This window comes from Colobus angolensis, unplaced genomic scaffold (genome assembly GCF_000951035.1).
Source record: "Colobus angolensis palliatus isolate OR3802 unplaced genomic scaffold, Cang.pa_1.0 Scaffold382, whole genome shotgun sequence".
NCBI lineage: Eukaryota > Metazoa > Chordata > Mammalia > Primates > Cercopithecidae > Colobus > Colobus angolensis.
In genome coordinates, this window is record NW_012117177.1 from 544,234 (window position 1) to 555,936 (window position 11,703).

General features: G+C 40.1%; 1 protein-coding gene across 8 annotated transcripts in view; it reads left to right on the forward strand.

Moving 5' to 3' along the window:
- Nucleotides 1-11,384: 11,384 nt before the first annotated feature.
- Nucleotides 11,385-11,703, forward strand: part of NGFRAP1 (nerve growth factor receptor (TNFRSF16) associated protein 1) — a 1,790-nt gene continuing 1,471 nt past the window's right edge. For 2 of the 8 annotated variants that reach the window (XM_011954399.1, XM_011954402.1), the window contains exon 1: nt 11,385-11,670. The gene's annotated coding sequence lies outside the window, so the exon portion shown is untranslated. The remainder of the gene's footprint in view (nt 11,671-11,703) is intronic. The other 6 variants (XM_011954401.1, XM_011954397.1, XM_011954405.1 and 3 more) reach the window with 6 other exon arrangements.

An 11,703-nucleotide genomic window follows, 5' to 3' on the forward strand; every position in this document is an offset into this window, starting at 1 on the left:
CAGTCTCCCGAGTAGCTGGGACTACAGGTGCCTGCCACCACGCCCGGCTAATTTTTGTATTTTTAGTAGAGACGGGGTTCACCATATTGGTCAGGCTGGTCTCGAACTCCTCACCTTATGATCCACCTGCCTCAGCCTCCCAAAGTGCTGGGATTACAGGCGTGAGTCAGTGCGCCTGGCCCAGCATTTATATTTCTTTATTGCTCTTTTCACTATGTTTAAGCTTTGTTGTGGTTGTGCTAAAGCTTACTATATATATAACCTTCACTTGTCAGAATCAATTTCAGATTCTTGCTAACTTAATTCTAGTCATATATAGAAATGTTACTTCTATTCCTTCTCCTCCTTTTTGTGGCATTATTGTTACACATGTTGCATCTATTAATGTTACAAATCCAATAATGCATTGTTATATTACTTTACCCTCTGTAGTCATTTCCTTAGACCAATACTGCTTTATTCTCACCCACCTTTTTTGTTCTGTTACTGGCAAAAATATTACAATTATATGACATTTCTATGTGTTATAGGCCTAACAATACATTAGGTACACATTATTTTATACAATTGCTTTTTAAGCTAGTTAAGAAGGGAGAAAACGTTATTTTATACTTATGCATGCATTGTACTCTCTTTTATAATTACATATTATCTACGCTATTGCTTTTTGTTTTTTGGTAGAATTTTAATTACCATCTGGAGTTTTTTATTTTTTTTTTTTTCAGCCTAAAGATCTTCCTTTAGTATTTCTTGTAAGCCAGTCAGCTGGGTACAACTTTGCTCAGGTTTTGTCTATCTGGGAATGTCTAAATTTCACCTTTAATTTTGAAAGATAGATTTGTTTGATATAAGATTCCTGGTTGACTATTTTCTTTTTCTTTTCTATTTCCTGTAAGAGCTCCTCACTAATGGTTTTCTTTCTTTTGAGCACTTTCATTGTGTTGTACCGCAGTCTTCTTACCTTCATCACTTTTTTTTTTTTTTTTTTTTTTTTTTTTTGCTGAGGAGCCATCTGTTAATCTTATTAAAGTTCCCTTAAATGTGAAGAGTCATTTTTCTCTTGCTGCTTTCAAAGTTTTCTCCTTGTTTTTGACTTTCAGCATTTTCACTATGATTAATCTACTTGTGAATATCTCTGTGTTTATCTAGTTAGGAGTTTTTTATTTTAACCTTCCTCAATGTGTGCATTGGAGTTTTTCAATAAATTTGGAAAGTCTTCGGCCATTATTTATTTAAGTATTTTTCATTTGCCTTTCTCTCCTCTCATTTTGCTACTCCTTTTATATATATCTTGGTGCACTTCACGGTGTCCCACATTTCTTTAAGGCTGTCTCATCATTTTTCTTCATCTTTTTTTCTGTCTATCCCTCATATTGCATATACTCAATCTATCTTCAAGTTCACTAATTCTTTTTTCTGTAAATTCAAACCTACTTTTGAGCTCCTCTAGTGAAATTTTTATTTAGGTTGTTGGATTTTTGAACTCCACAATTTCCATGTAGTTCTCTTTTTAAAATAATTTGTATGTATTTATTGACATTTCTGTTTCATGCAACATTGCAATCATATCTTCCTTTACTTATTCAATCATGGTTTCCTTTAATTATTAGAATATATTTATAATGGCTACTTTGAATATCCTACATCTGTGATATCCTCCATCTGGCCACTGTCACAGTTTCTGTTGCCTGCTTCCCGCCCCCCACCCCTCGCCTCCACGCCCCCAGTGTAAGTATGGGTCATTCTTTCCTGCTTATTGCATGTCTTGTAATTTTTTGTTGGAAACTAGACATTTTAGACAATACGTTGTTGCCACTCTTGTTATTGTGTCCTCCCCTTCCAGGGCTTCTTATTATTTGCCTGTTTGTTTAGTGATTGGCTGGCTTATTTTAGTGAAGTTTGTTTCTCTTCCTCCAGCATTAACCTTCTGATGTTGCCCCTCAGGGATGCTCATCTTTCGATATGCCCACAGACACCCTAAGATGACAATGGTTTTGATAGAACTTTCCTGTGTCTTTCCATGACCACAGTCAGCTGTTAGGCTCCTCTAATTGCTAGCTGATTGGTCTATTATTTTCAACAATATTCTTGGCCATTAATTGCTCTGCAGATTAATTTAATCAAATTTGGGTTCTAGTGAAAGAACGGTCCTCTTCATCAGTGTTTGATATTTGCTCTGACCCCAAGAGGGCTCCTCCCAGCCAACTCCCTCTCTGGTGCTCTCCAATAATCCAGTCAGACAATAGTCAACTGCTAGCTTTACCAAACCCATGAATTACTTCCCAAGTGTCCCCACCACAACTTCCACTATTTTTGGAACAACATTGGCTTGAAATTCTGCATGCTCTGTTGTAAATGAAGTAAGTTCTACCGGGAAAATATTACAAGATAAATGCTTTATGGCTTGTTTCTCTTCTCGGGCAAAAATATTTGAGCCAGGGCTCTGGATCTGGGGATAGGAACAACAGCATTCTTCTCTCTGACACTCCTGCTTTAGGAGCTGACATTAAGGTACAGGAGGGAACAATAGCCTGAAGGTCCTCTCAGTTTACTTCTCATGTGAAACCATGCACAGCAAGCCAGGGCAAGGATTATTAGGGCCTCAGCATTCTCAGCAGTGCCACACCCAGGGGATAGCTTCCATTCCATTAGTGGGGACTGGATGGAAGATGGGAGTCTCAACCTCTTGATTGCATTTACCCAGGACTTAGCCTCAGCAACAGGTAGTTGGTGGCAGGATGAGAAATGCTGACATCCTACTCTTCCTAGGAAGAAAGTCCCTGACTGGGAGCTGGAGGGAGAGAATGCTTTGTGTTCTTGGCCACCAGTTAGGAACGCAGTTTATGTTTCTCTGAGCTGGAAGTAGGGAGGGAGGAGATGTCTAAGTTCAAATGCCACAGACTCTTATCTTTCTTATGGAGTTTTTATAGATTTTCTTGAATAGATGTTTCTCCATTGATTTGACAGTATCCTGTGCCACATTTTATATGGCCCTTAGGAGCATTTCCAGAGGCTTTAAATGGTTGTTTGTTTTGTTTTGTTTTATAATTTTTACCAGTTTCACTGGAGAGCAGGTCTGCAGAACTCTTTCTGCCGTCATACCAGAAATCAATCTCCTAGACGACACATTTTTTTGGAAGACTTCACCGGTAACTGCGTTAGGTCTTCTTACTCTGTGCTCCAAGTGCCCCTTCGGCATTTACAGCACTAAATTTATGGTTTCCTCCCATTAATTCATGAGCTCCATGAGAATATGAAGGCTATATTTACTTTGTTCTCTTTTATAGCTCCCGGGCCTTGCCTAGCACATGATAGATAATAAGCATTTATTGAACTAAATTTTTATTTTTATATTTTTATCAAATTGAAAGAGCTATGTCTTGGGCATCAGAACTCCTAAATATGGTCTTGAGATTGAGAAGTGGATATGGGCAAGCAGTGCGTAGCACAGAAAAGTGTTCAAACAATATCAAATAAGAAATGGTGAATGAAGAAAAGAACGAATGAGGTTTAGATTGGGGACTTACTAATAAATAAAACTGAGTAGTGATTAAGAACAAAGACTTAGGAACTAGACTATATGAGTTTGAATTCTTGCTCTGTCACTTCCTGTCTGTTGCTTAACTTCACTGTCCCGCAATTCTTTTATCTGTAAAATAGAGAATACTACTAGCACTTACCTCATAGGATCTTTGAAATGATAAATGAAATAATGAATATAGGTATACAACAATGCCTTGCATATATCAGCATTTATATGTGTTATTTTATTTTCATCACTATGTATGTGTAACAAAACTAGGATAATTCTGTATGTGTTATTTTATAACTCAAATTTTCAAAAAATGCTTTTTTTTTCCTTCTCCTTGCCAAAAGGATACCTTTTCCTTGGAGACAATTTAGAAGATAGAAGCAGTGATGACCAATATCAGAAATGCATCTTTAATCTCAAAGATGAAAACAACCAAATGGAAGAGGGTGACAGAAGGGCAGGGGCACCAAGTCACCAGGCAAGGTTTCTAAGTGTAAAATGTAAGCACAAGATATGTTTATGCTACTACTGCCTGGGTCTCTGAGAGTCACGACAGGAAATATAGCCTCTAACTCAGCAGCTGGGGCAGGAGTGTAGTGAGGGAGGAGGAAGAGAGGTAGGAAAAATAGGTGTGTGTGAGAGAGAGACAGAGATAAAGAGAAAATAAACGAATATTTATATTTGACACTTTAAGACAGATAAACATCATCTGTATACCAATACCTAAAATATCAGTTTTAGTAGTATTCTAAAATAATGTGTAGCTTATCCTCGTATCCACCTAATTTACTGTAGAATAATTGAAAAATGTGGAAAGTCATAAATTGGAAGATTTATGATTTGTACTTATCACCCATCACCAAAAGAGCCAAAACTTTGGGTGCTGAGATAGTCGACACTGAGATCACTAAAGGACAGGCTTATCTGGGTCTGTCAACTAGAGGGTTCACATGTAGCATATTCAACATGGCCATCTCAGGGCTTCAAAAGCAAATGTTTCCTGTAAATAAGGGTGAAGTTGTATGATCTTTTATGATTTGGCCTTGTAATTCACATAGCATCAGCTTTACTCTATTCTACCCTATTGATTGAAACTGTCATAAGCCCTCTTCTAAGATTTAAGAAGAGGGACAGAAGACTAAGATTGACAGATGGCAATCATAGACAAAATATTCAAATATTTCCTTAGCTGTTTATGCACAATGTGTATAAACCTAGAAGGTAAATAAATAAATAAAATTGGCCAAGTTCTATGGACTGAATGTTTGTGTCCCCCCAAACTTCATATGTTGAAGCTTAATACCCAATGTGATGGTATTTGGAGGTGGAGTCTGTGAAAAGCAATTAGATCATGAGAGTGGAGCCCTCATGAATGGGATTAGTGCTCCTATAAGAGACATGAGAGAGTCTGCTTCCCCTCTTTCTGCTCTCAATTATGTGATGTTACAAGGAAAATTAACATCTGCAAAACAGAAAGTGGGTCCTCATCAGACATCAGATCTACTGACATCCTGATCTTGCACCAGAACTGTGAGAAGTAAAGGTTTGTTGTTTAAACCACTCAGCTGCTATTTTGTTATAGTAGCCCAAACTGACTAAGACACTAAGAAAACAAACAAGTGAAAAAGAAAAAGATTTCTTTCCTGAGAGTTAGTAGATCTAACAAAGCTATCTCTATATCTAGTTCTACCACTACCCTCTTTGGTAACCTGGGCAAGCACCTTAATTTTTCTGGGTCTCAGTTTCTCAATTTGAATAATAGGACCCTTTTACTAAAATATTTCTAAGGTTGTTTTGGTTTTCATAGTACACAATCTGTGAAGGCCTAGTACTTGAGATCATAAACCCTACCCTGTAAATCCAAAATTAGGCAAAGGCATAGAAAACACAGCTATAAAATCCACTGTTCTATAAGCCTACTAATCCATTCTTTTGGCCTCACAGTTTATTTTATTATCCTATTTCCTATATCCTAGCCCTCAGAGACAATGGGCTTGAAGAACATACAATGACCTGGGACATAGTCTGTTGGGCGTCCAAAGCAGACAATGGTTTGTGACAAAAGTTTGTCTAGGCATGTTGACAGACTTCAGTCTTTCTTCCTGAGATATGAGTGTAGTTAATGAAAGCTCGGGGAAGGGACTAGAGGTAATTGTTTTCTTCTTTAATGAATCTGGACTTTAGATAAATAAGGGAACTTCAGAAAACAACTTCATCCTGTGCTTTGGGAAAGAGGATTGAGAGTCAGGAAGTGTGTGGGAAAGGTCAGACGGACCTTGAGGCTTTCTCTTCAGTTCAGCATGTCAAAGCACCATATCTTGGGGTATCAGTTTCTGAGCCCCAACATTACCCAATATAATGGAAGGTCTTTGACAACAGGGCCTTTGTCTATCCTGTTTCCTCCTGCATCCTTAGTACCTAAAACAGCAATTTGCACATGATAAATGCTCAACTATTATTTGTTAAAAAATGAATTTTTTATTGGCCATGTTTATTTCTTTTGTAAACTACTTATTCATATCCATTTCTCATTTTCCCATTGGTATGTTCATTTTTTTATTATTAATTTGTAAGAGCTCTTTAAATATAATGGATGTTAACTTTCTTTTTCTTTCACATATTTTTGGTTTCCTAGGATGGCTGTAACAAAGTATCACAAACTGGGTGGCTTAAAACAACAAAAATGTGTCCTCTCATGGCTCTGGAAGCTAGAATTTAAAATTAAGGAGTCAGCAAAGTCATGCTTCCTCAGAGACTTTGGGTAGAGTCTTTTCTTGCTTATTCCTAGCTTTTAGTCATGGTTGTCAATCCTTGGCATTCTTTGGCTTGAAGCTGCATCACTACAGTCTCTGCCTCTGTCCTTGGATTGGTTTTCCTCTTCTTATAAGGACATCAGTCATATTGTATTAGGGCCTAGCTTAATGACATCACCTTAATTTGAGTATATTTTCAAAGGCTCTGTTTCCAAATGACATCACAATCAGAGGTTATAAAGCTTAGGACTTCAATATATATTTTGGGGGGACACAATTCAACCCACAGCACATATGGTATAAATGTATTTCTCCAGTTTATTCTCTGTCTTTTAAATTTGTGTGAAAAATCAGGTCCCCTGGCCAGGCACAGTGGCTCACACCTGTAATCCCAGCACTCTGGGAGGCCGAGGCGGGCGGATCACAAGGTCAGGAGATCGAGACCATCCTGGCTAACACAGTGAAACCCGGTCTCTACTGAAAGACAGAAAAAATTAGCCGGGTGTGGTGGTGGGCGCCTGTAGTCCCAGCTACTCCGGAGGCTGAGGCAGGAGAATGGCGTGAACCCAGGAGGCGGAGGTTGCACTGAGCTGACATCGTGCCACTGCACTCCAGCCTGGGCGACAAAGCGAGACTCTGTCTTAAAAAAAAAAAAAAAGAAAGAAAGAAAGAAAGAAAAAGAAAAATCAAGTTCCCTTTGTTGGACTGTGTACTAGCAATGGAACTTACATGGGAGTAATAATAGTGAAATAAGATAAAGTGACTTCATGAACGTTTATGCACGAGTTTTGTTACTCCTCAAAGTTCATCCCTAAGTCCAGGGAAAAGTAAGAAAGGTGCTCGCCTCGGCCTGAATCTAGAAGGGCCAAAGGAGTTCTCTTGGCCTACACATAGTCCAGCTAATGTCATCAGTTTAGGAGACTGTATAGGGCAGAGCTCCTTTTCCACCAGAGTCCTAAACGACAGGAAAGAGTGGCCAAGGGTCTCTGGTGTCTCAAGATATTATCTGCAATCCATGAAATAAAGAAAAGAATAGCCCTCAGTTCTCCAATAGATAATGAGGTGCTGAGTATTTGCTGCTTTCACGTTCAGATGTCTTAGTCTCATAGCCCTTTTATTTTTTCAGACTAGATACCTTGAATTAAATATGTTATCTCCCAAATCATCGAAACTCTTACAGGGACACCTTTAAAATTTCATCAGATTCATTCCACATTTTGGAAATCTTGGCATCAAAGTTAACAACGGCCACAACTTAGAGGAAAGCTGGAGTAGGCATAATTGCCTATATTCTTAATATCTAGTTTCAGTCTGTAATCCATGCTTAAATTTAGAGAGAAAGAGAGAATCACAATAAAAGAATATCAATAAAGCATCAGAGAGGTACATAGAGAACCTATTCTGGGCAGGAACAGAGATACTCATACCCACAGGGCCCACTAGGGCTCAGACTACCTTCTCCAAAGCCTAGCATTCACACAGGAGAGATAATGAGAGGAAAATAGGACAATAACCACAGCCCAACGGGGTGCATTTCAGACAAGTACATGTGAGCCAATCATGGCAATGCACATAAAGATTTCAGCAAAAACGAGCTTCCTCTGATGGGATACTAATACAATAGAGGCATCTTCACTAGTTGAGGTCAAATCATGAAACAGTTTTATTTTTCCAATAACTGTATCAGCAGTGTTCTATCACCCCCTCCCCCACTTCACAAGGGGTAATGGGCTTCTTTAACTACATTTCTGTCCAGTTCTCTAACTTTTCAGTCACTATTGCTTATTAAAATAGTTTCAGTCAGACTAAAGATTTGGTTCTATTCATTTTCAAATGCCAATCTCACTTTTCATTCTGAGTCCTCCTGGTCCCTCCAGGGCAGATTAGAATTGAGGCTCATGGGTTTGAAACATGTGTAAAATGTGTGTGTGGATAAGAACCATCTAATCAGTTCACCTTCTCTCTGCCCTTTGGAACACATGAATCCCAAATGCAGAATATAGTGTCCTTCTAACTTGGCCTTGAAAAAATTTCTGCTTTTGTTCTCAACAGTGTGCTATCTATTTCCAACTCCTCAGGAAACTCCAAGGTCAAGAAAACATCTCAATCAACTCCTATTCACAACATTTTAATAAAGACAACAGCATTTCCAGGACAATTTTCACCTATCTTTAAAACGTTACTTTATTACAACTAATCTTCTATATAGCATAATATCCAATCTGGATGTTACAAACAAATGTCTGTTTTCATCCAAGGAAATTTGGTGGTTTTGAACAAAGGATTTATCCAAGATGGGTCAAAAGAAAAAAAGCAAAGCATTTAGCCACCAAAAGAAATAAAAATCGGCCGGGCGCGGTGGCTCAAGCCTGTAATCCCAGCACTTTGGGAGGCCGAGATGGGCGGATCACAAGGTCAGAAGATCGAGACCATCCTGGCTAACACGGTGAAACCCCGTCTCTACTAAAAATACAAAAAACTAGTCGGGCGAGGTGGCCGGCTACTCGGGAGGCTGAGGCAGGAGAATGGTGTGAACCCGAAAGGCAAAGCTTGCAGTGAGCTGAGATCTGGCCACTGCACTCCAGTTTGGGCGACAGAGCGAGGCGAGACTCCGTCTCAAAAAAAAAAAAAAAAAAAAAAAAAGAAATAAAAATCCACTTGCTAATAAATACAGTCCCCAGAATGAAAAACAACCAATTTGCCTCAGTACTGGATACATTCATTCAACAAATATTCAGTAATCACCTATTTGGTGCAAGGAACACTATTAGTCATTAGGTATGCAAAATAGAACACAGCAAGCATGTTTTGGGCCCTGATGGATTTTAAGAACAAGTGGGTCTAGGTAAGGAAAGAATCATACTCTGCCACTCTTCAAATCATGTTAGAAATCATCTCATAACGATAAAAATAATGTCAACAAAAATTGATGACTTACTAGGCTATGTAGTAAATTATTGTTATGTGTAATCCTAACAATCCTTGTTTCACAGAGGAAGCACACAGACCTTGATAAGTAATCGATCCAAAGTCGAACATCAAGTAAACAGCCTACTGAATTTGAAACCAGACTTGTCTGATACTATTGTTCATGCTTTGAAACTGCATCATTCCAGCTGATATCATTAATACAGCAATCTGTATAAAAAGTTCTTAACTGTGAGACAGAATCCAGGAATCACTAACATTTCTTTAAAAGACAAATATTGAGTGTGATTTTATAATTTGATGTTTTGGAGTTATGTACTAATACATCTATATACTTCTAGAAGAATATATATGTAATTTTATATGGAATTTATATCTCCAAAACCTCTAACTATATATGCACTGGGCATATACTCTTCCTTTATTCACTGTGTCATCTGGTTTGGCAGGGTAGGAAATTCTATAGGAGTCTGGGGCCAAAACTAGAGTTTGTAAGCATTTGTCTGGCTTATCTTGCCTCAGTGCTGCATTTAATGCTTTTGGTTCCTGATCATAAACAACAGATACTAAATATTTTTTATAACAATGCCACTTTCCTAAAGATATCTCCATTTTCTAGCTGTGATAATTTTTTAAAAAGTGATTTCAAGTTGGAGAAAGGAACATTTGCACTCAGGATGAGGTTCAGTCTCAAGTTAAGTTGTTTCACACATCCCCTGCTTTTTTCTAATATATTTTGAAACATTCGCACCAAAGGGTAGATGGTTTTGAAACTAATTTCTGCATAATATGTACTTAACTTCTGAACTCGTACTAAAAAGATATTTGTAGGGGTGGTTTGAAAGGTTTGGAAAGGAAAGCGGGGAATAAAAGACTCCCTTTCTCTGATGACTGTGGTATCAAAAACATCAAAGTTACATAAAATGGTGAAGATCTGACGACCGGACTGCTCCCTGAAGATTTACTTTACAGATCATTTCGAAAACACCAACTGTATTCAGAAAGAGTGCCGCCTTTTTATAATTTTTTTTTTTTTTTTTTTTTTTTTGAGACAGAGTCTCGCTCTGCGGCCCAGGCTAAAGTGCAGTAGTGCGATCCCGGCTCACTGCAACCACCGCCTCCCGGGATCAAGCGATTCTCCTGCCTCAGCCTCCCGAGTAGCTGGGACTACAGGCACACACCACTATGCCAGGCTAATTTTTTGTATTTTTAGTAGAGATGGGGTTTCACCATGTTAGTCAGGATGGTCTCGATCTCCTGACCTCGTGATCCGCCCGCCTTGGCCTCCCAAAGTGCTGGGATTACAGGCATGAGCCACCACGCCTGGCCAAAAATAAAATTTCAAACGAGCTAGTATGTATCAAAAGTAATGGTTTGATGTTGTGTGGAGCCCAGAGAAAATATTTCGTGTGGCACAGGTCAACATAAACAATGAGAGAGATTTCATTCTCCAGGATAAAGCATTTCCTTTTTTTTTTTTTTTTTTTCGTTTTTTTGGACAGGTTCTCGCACTGTTGCCCAGGCTGGAGTGGTGTGCTCACTGCAACCTCTGCCTCTCGGGTTCAAGCGATTCTCCTGCCTCAGCCTCCCGAGTAGCTGGGATTACAGGCGCCCGCCACCACACCCAGCTAATTTTTGTATTTTCAGTAGAGACGGGGTCTCACTATGTTGGCCAGGCTGGTCTCGCACTACTGGCCTCAAGTGATCCGCCCGCCTCGGCCTCTCAAAGTGCTGGGATTACAGGTACGCCACCGCGCCCGGACAGCATTTCTTTCAAAATTAAAAACTTATAATTTATAATTTTTGGAAGCATGCAGATATTTTAAGGAAATAAAAAGAAATATATACAGCCCACTCCACTTCCTGCCCCTCTTTCTGACAAGTGCCCTCCTGCCTCCCCACCTTAGCCATCACTCTAAATTTTCTGGAATGGTAGGACTTCAGGGGCTACGTGGGCATTGATGGCTGTGCACACGCAAGGGGCAGGAGTGGGAGTGTAGCGCAAAGCATGTTGCCAGGTAGAAGAGGAGAGAAAGCAGAAAAGGCCAAAACCAAGGCCTGAAGTGAGAGGGGGCGGTGGTGGATGATGCAGACCCTCCCTGGTAACCAGAGGAGGGCAAACTCCAACCGCAGAGCAGTGATGCCACTTGTGGGCCCTCAGATTGGAGAGAACCGAGAAGAGTGACAGGGCTGTGCGCTCTGGGGCACTTCACGCAGACGGGAGTAGGGAGCCTGTTTTTTGCGCGTGCATATCGCGGTGGGGGAGAAGGGGGGGGATCCTGCTGCACTGGCCGCCCAAGTTGGGGGGCGAGCTCGGTGGTGACGCGCGGCCCTCACGTGACCCAGAGCTGCAGAGCGACGCAGCCTTCGGTGCAGTCGTCACTCGTGTCTGGCTACCAGCTCCCCGCTGCCCTGAGCTCGGCGGGCTGGCATCCGGCCCGGAATAAAGCGGAGCAGGTAAGGGCCCCGCGGCCCGCGCGCCCCGGCCAT